This window comes from Columba livia, chromosome 4 (assembly GCF_036013475.1).
Source record: "Columba livia isolate bColLiv1 breed racing homer chromosome 4, bColLiv1.pat.W.v2, whole genome shotgun sequence".
Classification (NCBI taxonomy): domain Eukaryota; kingdom Metazoa; phylum Chordata; class Aves; order Columbiformes; family Columbidae; genus Columba; species Columba livia.
This window is the reverse complement of record NC_088605.1, coordinates 16,003,743-16,012,358: the sequence shown is the minus strand read 5'-3', so window position 1 is coordinate 16,012,358 and position 8,616 is coordinate 16,003,743. Positions and strand designations below refer to the sequence as shown.

The 8,616-nt window shown below is 44.8% G+C and overlaps 1 long non-coding RNA gene across 1 annotated transcript; it reads right to left on the bottom strand.

The window, feature by feature from the left end:
• Positions 1-635: 635 nt before the first annotated feature.
• Positions 636-8,215, bottom strand: LOC110357971 (uncharacterized). Its single transcript, XR_010472134.1, has 3 exons — positions 8,153-8,215; positions 7,820-7,923; positions 636-1,359 (listed from the first exon to the last, which is right to left on the bottom strand). It is a non-coding gene; the product is annotated as an uncharacterized LOC110357971 (long non-coding RNA).
• Positions 8,216-8,616: the final 401 nt, after the last annotated feature.

Below are 8,616 nucleotides of genomic sequence, written 5' to 3'. Positions count from 1 at the left end.
TTATTATTCCCATTTTACAACTGAGAAAATAGGTACAAGCTTCCTGAAAATACCTTCTGATGCTTATTGTCTTTTCAGAGACACTGAGACTCTGGGACACCCAACACAGGATTAAGTTCAGGTGTCTTCACCCACAGCCAGGAGCACTCCTCCTTACTGCACTGTATCCACTGCAGCACCCCAGAGCCATTGCTGACCTATGGAAAACTAGGAACATGCACTGGGTTACCAGCCATTCCCATGAGACCTGGTCTGAAAGCATTGTCTGGTATCAGAAAGGGTCCTTCTGGCATATGCTCAGAGAGAGTCATATCTCTAAATGGCATTTCTTTTTAAGCAAGGAAAGTATTTTTCCTCTTTCACTGGTCTACTGCATTGTTCCCCTCTCAATTTCTGCGGCAAATGCAGGAAGCCTGCCATGGACAACATTCGAATTCACTGCATAACCCAGCTTTTTCCAGGTGCACCAATTGAAGCACCAATTTTATTTGAAATAAAATAGCATGTGACTGACCAGCTTTAATTCTGTATTTCCTATCTTTGGAGAATTTGACTTGGCAGTCTCAGCACCTCTCTTGTGCAATAACTTACAAGTGTACTGGTAGATTAGGCACAGAATATTTGGAGAGGGATATGGATGTGTTTATGTTCGTGAAACTAACAGCCCAAACACCATGTGATGTAAGTAGGCAAGTACCCTCTTCTTACAAAAAAGGGTGTGGGTTGATAAAGCAACTGAAAGTCAACACCTGGTGTCTCAGCTGTGCTCAGCTTGTGTTTCTAGTACTTAAAGGACACACAGGCAGTTCTCCAGTCCTGGAGGTGCCAGGTGTCCAAAAGCTTCTCAGTTGCTGCCCTAGAGCAGAGGTTTTACTGCCAGTGAAGGGCAGGTGGGATGTCTTTCCCTGTGTGAGGGGAGGCTGTGGTACCATTGCACCAGAAGTCCCAGTTTTTGGGACCAGAAAAACCTTTTCTTCTGGTGGGGATCCTCAGCTGGGTCATGAAGATTTGATTAATTGTTGGATCAAAGTGAAGATCTAGCCCTCAAGCTTTTGGGTCATAGGTCTGTGGGTTGATGATTAGAGCACAGATTTATGCAAATACTGGGAATAGCAAGAAAAAAGTCAGGGTTTTTTATCATTTTCTATGTTAGCAGAAGAAAATGGAAAAAGGAGGTAATCTTTTCTCCTTTAATTGTGTGGTCCTGCTCTATTGAACTTAATGGCTATTTCTATATGCTGCTCAATGGGAGTAGAATCAGCAATGACTGTCTTCTGTTAGAGTAACGCAGTCTGAGTGGATTTTCTCAGCTTTCTGTGGGGACACATTCTGTCTCCTTGGTGTGATCTTGCAGGCTGCCTGTGGTATGGAAGAGAAAAAAAGAGAAACAAAGAGAAAATAATAACCTTCCTGCACCCCTTGGGAAGGAGCAATCACAGTCTGCTGGTCCCTGCTGCAAGCAGAGGTGGCTTTTTGGGACCTGTTTTGTTCCCTGAGGCTGTGCAGAAGATATGGAGAGGTTTAGATCCCCTTGGAGCAGGCAATACCACAGTGCACAGCCCCGGGCAGGCAGGCAAGTTCCTCTGCTCAGCCAGTCTAGCTTGAAACTTCATATCTGTTCTATATTTTATCGCTTGCTTTCACTAAATGCTTTCAATGTGGCTGCAAAGTTGCCGCTGGGAAGGCCACGTTAAACATTGCCTGGTTCTGCCATCCTCAGGCATCTCCTTGGCAGTGTGCACAGTCCTGCCCGTGTGCAGGCAGCGTTCATCTCCACAGCCTGGCAGCTACGATCGGAAAAGCTCTTTCTTTCCATCGGACTCTGTGCTGATGTTGTACAGTTTTGCCCTCCTTACAGGGAAGGGTTGAGGTTGAAAACTGCTCTCAGATCCTCTGCTTTCAGCTCTTGTCAGCACACAAAACTCTTCACAAGTACAACTCAAAAGTCTGACAGGTACAGAAAATCAGAGCTTCAGCTGTAGAAGCAGATTTCCTGGTATTACTACAGGATAGCTGAAGTCTCCATGTTAGATAGGTCCTAACCCACTTTTTCTTCTTCTGCTCCCCATTGCCGTTGCTAGCGTACTTTTCTGCTCAGAAGGGGCTAACTATGCTTTTCTCTCAAGTGGAGAAATAAACTAATATAATTCAATTGAACTAAGAGAAATCGGGCCTGAATTTAGCTTGGATTTTGCTGTTTATTGTCGGATGGAGGAGGAAACCCACATTTTTTTTTTATTATTATTCCAACTGGACTAGTAAAACCTATTGTTTCTCTCTACAGACTTCGCCTCCTTGTTAACCTGAGACCATCACTGAATGAATAATACTGCAATTCTTCATAAAGTTTTGAACTCCAGTAATACAGGTTTAATCTTTCAACAACTATCAATCCTTTGCCTCTCAAATTTGAATGCTTAGTTTATCTTCTCAGAAAAAAAAAAAAAATCTATGACTACCAGGATATATCATATACCAGTTTCTTTGTCTAGAGACATCTCCCAAAAGAAGTATTTGAATTGCGACCCCAGAGGTCCCACAGCAGGCAGCAAAATGCCCCAAAGGTGTGAGAGAGGCATGCTCCAGGAGAAAAGCCAGGGCTGAAGAGTCAGGAGAAGCAGCTGGGCTCACCTTGGGGAGGAGATGTCTTTAAACCCCTTGTCCAACGGAGCCTCTTACTAGACTTGCTCAGATTTGAGATTCTCTGTGCTTGAAGCTGGGATCTCAGCCTGTGTAGAGTTTGTGATGGGGAATGGGTGCTTTTGCATGGAAAAAGATAGTAAAGGGCCTGAGTGGTGAGATGAATCCAGGCAGATGGTTTCTCAATGTTGAAGGGCTGGGTGACCTTCTCATATGCATGCATAGATCATGTTTTTAGAGCAAAAGACATCTTAGCTCAGCCTCCTCTCTCCAGTTTGTTTTAGCAATGTGCCTACCGCCAGTGACAGGACATGGGCTCCGGGTTTTGGATCCCTGTGCCTGCCTCCTCTGAGAGGTCTTGCTTACATTTGTTTGATGGGGACATTTTTTTGAGGGACATTAGTACTAATTGTGGTTGTAGACTTTACCTTTGCTTTTGACTTCCTTGCCTTTCCCCTACTACTGTTGTTCTCTTTCTTTTTTTTTTTTTTTTTCTGATGGTGCCATACATTTTCCATAAAGGAGTATTCCGGTTCTTGGTTTGTTCACTCTTGAAGGCCCTGAAGTTGTACTTTTAGTTACCTGACCACTAGATGGGGACACTGAACGCCATGAACCTGGTTTAGCTCCACCAAGAGGTTACCTGTGGACATGGAGCTGCAGAAACTGCCAGAGGACCCAGAGTTGGGCAGGTGCAGGTACATGACACCTACTTTGGGGAAGAAGAGAGCAAGCTCCTTTATACAGTAGCTTTAGAGGTCCTCCAGCAAACACCTCCAAGCACTGGGCAAATCTGGTGTCCTGCTGCCCAGGGAAGCAAGTTGCTCAAGTCCTCTGTCCACTGGAGAGTGTGGAGAGATAGCGAGGGGCTGAGTGAGTCACAGGTGTGAGCGCTTCCCTCAATGCCTCTCTCCTAATCTCATCCCTCTTTGCTGGGGATTACATCCCAAGGACTGCTCTGATCCTTTGATCCTCCCTTGCAGCAAAACTATCTCGAGAAGTGGCCTCCACCACTTTGGAGCTTCTGGCTGTGTCTGTGAAGTGAGGCAGGAAGTAGAATATCAACAGCTTTTTTTTTTTTTTCCCCAACAGTTTAAGCTATTTTTAAAAGACCAAGATCAATCTACACTTCAAAAGTGTTTCTGTAATTTATCTATTTACCTTGTAAGTGCAGATAGGGTTTAAAGTGCCCATTGTCTGCATTAGCTCTTCTGTATTTCCTATCATATGCAGCAGGAGGGCTTTGTTGCTGTGGTTTTCCTTCATTTTCTTGATATAGCTGAATGTTGAAGAAGTGAGACTTCTTCCAGATAGAAGCAATGATGTTTGGACATCATGTTTTGTTCAGATCATCATTATAAAACAGAGAAGGAAGGGGCTGAAAAGCAGACACTTTTAGCCAGAAAGATCTGTGTATTTAAAAGTCCTGAGGCTAGTTCTTGCTTGTTAAAGCTCAGATGATGCCTGAGGGACTAGTGAATTTTTTGTCTTTTTTTTTTTTTTGAAACATGGAAGATGTAAAATGAAGATGTGACTGCACTTAATGATCAACAAGGTAAAACTACAACACTGCAATATGGCTGGATCATTAGGGGAATATGTCCACTGACCACTAGAAGCAGCTGGGCAGGCTTTATGTGGATTAACTGATACCTGGTAGCAAGGTCCTGCTGTCAAAAACCAATTTCTCTGCACTAGTTCAGCCCTTAGAATAGGTTTGCACTGTCTCCTGTTAATCCCTAGCAGATGTTTAGGAGATGTGGATGCCCAGCGCCTGGCTACAGCAGCGTGACCTTGTGCGAGGAGGAGTCGATGCTGCCTCGGCTGGCAGCTCTGCAGTGAGGATGGACGCGCCCAGGATGTGAATGAGGATTGCACAAGCATCCGGAGCACAGAGAGTCCCTGACAAATAGTGGTAACCTTTAAGGGAAGCTGTGTAAATGATCCTTGTCAATACTACCATTAGATTAGTGAGGGACAGTGACTACTCCAGGGCTATGAACTGAATTACAGACACTTAATAGAGCTCATTGGTAGTAAACTGACTCGGTGATTTGCTTTTCATCAGCTCTGCCAGCTGACTTTTGAGCTTCCTCTGTTCAAATGGTATGTGAAATCTCTGGTGTTAACTGGCACCACTGGGGTCATTTAGCAGAAGTTAGCATAAAAGCAACCAGATTGGTAATAGCTAGCCAGGTGCCTGTGAATTGTAAGTAATGCCGGCAAGAGTTTAAGACTTCTCCTTCAGCTTTCAGTTGCTTCATGTACTTGTGCAGAAAGGGTACCTGTCTGAATTTTTCCTGTTTGCACAGGTCTGTATATGAGACCGTGCATGTGGTTTGCAGCTTCAGAACTGTCTCCTGGCAGTGCCAAGGAGCAGGCTGTGGAGGTCAACCTGGGTGGAGGGACTGCAGGTGATGGAAAACCTCTGGTTCTCCTCTTTGACTCCTCTATGTATGCTAAGAGCCAAAGGCTTCTGATAACTGCTGTCTCCTGCCAATTCTTGGTTTATATACCTATACAAAAGTACTAGATAACAGATGGTTAAATACTCAGATACCCTTCAAAGAAGTTGTCAGCTTGAACAAAATCAAGTTTATGGAAAGAGTGAAGCGCTAGTTTGTTATATCCCTAGAAGCAGGGTAGGTGAAGATTATTCTTGTTTCACAAAAGTGATCGCGTGGCAAATTATGCATAACATGTTCAGTGGGTCTGCTCTCCCAGCCATCCAGGGCACAGGGCAGCGTGGTCAGGTAACACAATGGTGAGCGTGGAGCTCCTTGGTTGCAGGCTGCTTCAGTGACCTCCACAAGCTCACTTAGCTTTGCTGTCTCTACCTTTCCCTTATCCTCCAGAGGTGGTGTGAAGACAGATTCATGCTTAAAGTCATCATGAGCTCTGTTAAAAACTGTCTGAGTATTATTATTGGCTGCAGCAATATTGTACTTGGCAGCAAGGAGGTCGGTTACAATTATCTCTCCAAAGAGGCTGCAGACACAAATTCCTCCAATTCTCCCACCAGGGAAAGAGGACTTTGAGCTGGCCTGTGCAAGGATATTTTATCAATGGAGATTGGGTTCTGTTTGTAGATGTTTGCATCTCTCCAAGAAGAAAACTTGCTGGTGGGCTGAGAAAACCCCTTGTCCCTGCTGCTTGGGTACTGCTACCTACCTGGGCAGCAGAAGCCTCCAGGGCCAGGGGCACTGCTGAAACAAATCCTGTGTAGACATGCCATTGTTCCCATCAGCTGCAGCAGTGCTTCACCCAGCTGCTCACACATCGATGTGTGCTCAGCACAGCCCACCGCCTGCCTGTGCTGGGGGGTGCAAAGTGCTTCCCCATCTGCAGTGTGCTGGGGGGCACCCAGAGTGATACAGCTCTGCTGGCAGGAGCTTTTAAGGCTCAAACTACACTTCTACTGTCACAGCTCGTTTCACTCACAGAGATGGTTTTGCTTTGCCACCTTGCTCCTATCGGATACGGCTCAGCTCTTTTATGCCCCGGAGAAAATATAGCCATATCCCAGGGTTGAGTGGTGGCCCTGACGAAAAATTGGATGGAAAAATTGGTTTCACTGCAATACCGTTATACCTTGTTTTTGATCCAAAGTGCAACTTTTTACTTAACTTGTGGTTTGTTCAAGCCTTTCAGAAGTGGGTAAATGTCTCAGAAGGATTTTATAAAGAAATGTATCATTTTGAAGTGTCTAAGAAAAGATTTGAAAAGTTAGGAAATTTTAGTTTAGTTTTGTTTTGTTTTTTCACATTTGGTTTGAAGACCAATTTATCTGAAACACCAACACATGTTAGATTTGGGTTGGAAAACATCACCAACTTTTAGCTACAGAGTTATGGGCTGAGGCCAAGGATAAAGAATTCCTTTCCTAATGACATGTAGCAATGAGAAACTTCTTCTGACAAGCATGAGTGTCCTCAGGCTTTCAAAGTGATTTTCATCTTGTGGAAAGCCAGTGTTTTAGGCAAATACAGTTCTGAAACTTCACCTAAATGCTGTTCTGATTTACATAACTGATTAAAAAGCAGCAGCACACATGGTAGGAAAGGTTGTGATTTCCATCTCCTGAGCCTCCTACACTGCAGTGCGGTGCTACTTTTGCAGGTTTGATGTCCAAGTGATTCTCACCTGTACTTCTAGCCTGGCTGGTGGCAGCTCGCTCCCTGGGAGCAGATGGGGAGCAGGGGGCTGGTGTGAGGTGGGGGATGCTCTTGAATGGAGCCGGGGAATGGTCCCAGTAGTTCACCTGCCCATGGCTCTGGCTCCACGTGGAGGTTAAGCCTGGTGTGTTGTCTGTCCCCAGGGCAGGGAAATGCCAGGGACACACGGATGAGATATTAGTGCACTTCAGAGGAGTTGGTTTCCTGGCCCTGGGTGACAAGGGAGCGTACACTGCAAAGGTTACCTATAGCTGGTGAGCAGCCACCCTTGTTTGCTGTACCCTTGCCTTTCCCTTGACATGATGTTTTGATAGTAAGTCTGTTTGGGAACAGAGATGCTATTGATTTCATTTGTCTTCTCACCCTATTAATCTGAACACCGTGGACTCAGGTGGAAAAAAAAGTGAGGTGACTCATTTGGTGAGTCCCTAATGGAGGGTGTCAGATGGAACTCAGTTGTTGGCTGTTACACATTGCAGAGCAGAGGTGTCATGCTCTAGCTATGAAACTCTTCTTAACAAGCCAGCTGACAGCTCTTGCTTCCCCCCCCATTTCCTCATTGAGGGTGAATTGCAATACGGTGACACAGGTGTGGATTCATTTCCAAAACTGCCAGTCCCTCTGGACTCCTTGTTTTTAATTATTTTTTTTTCCTCACTGATGTCAATACAGCAGCAGATTTAAAGGCTGGTACTGCACTGATTAAAATTGTATTCCTAAAATAACTTTGTCCTTTGGTATCATTCTGAGAGATGCTTTTGTTTTCTTTTAAATTGTTAGATTGTCAATGTGAAATCTGAAGCAGAAATTGGAAAAGCTAGTTTCAGAATAACTTTACCATAGGTATGCACTGCCTGGTTTTGGACAGTCCGTGTTTTATAAAAATATATACACCCAGTAATAAGAGAGACCAATATATTGATAAGGGGGTTGCTGAAGGAGCTGGCTAGTGTCCCCTACACCTTTCCCCCTCCTGACGTGTCTGTATTACCCATATATCTCACCTTTTGGGGAACCTTTCCATGGATCAGTTGTGGTAGGTGGTCTACGGTGTCATTTTTAAAGATGAGTGACTTCCATTCGCTTTTGGTGAAAATCTTCTGCTGTCCTGAGAAGATAAGACAGAACATGTTTGTTGCCCTCACCCATCCATTCCTTGCACAACCCTCATGTCCCCTGGCATTTGCCTCCTCCTGGGTCCACCCACCCAGAATGACCGCCCTGCACACAGCCTCTTCTCCTCACTCGTCTCGCGCCTCTGGGCACTTAATTTCCTTTTTCTGCCTCCTCCTTTTGAGCTACAAAACATTAAGCAAACACTCTACTCCAGGTAGCACCTAATATTGGTTTCCATAATCTCCTCCTTAGTAGTTGCAAGGCTGTTGGTGGTTCTACCTAACAATGGTGGGCATTCATAAGAGTTGATTCCCGTAGAACATTCCAAAATCCTGTCTGCTCATCTCCACTTATGACCTAGGCTTTCTGGTTGTTGGCATGTTTCACTTGATTCAGTCCCTTTCCTCAGTACTGAGAGCTGGAAGGTAGCACTTGTTCCTTTCTATAATGGGACTGCTCTGGGTCCTCTGTAGCTGGTTCCTTACCACTGAAATGAGCCTTTTGTGGCACTATGCCTAAAGTCTGCATGACTGCTAAATGCTGTTTCTCTTCATGACCGATGTTAAACTTATTTCCGTGGCTCACTGTCTTATTTACATGTTGCATACCCCTGAAAGCAATGATTCCTACACCTTCTAGATCAGTGGACCTCTGTCAACTTTTTCACTGTGTGACCATCATGCTT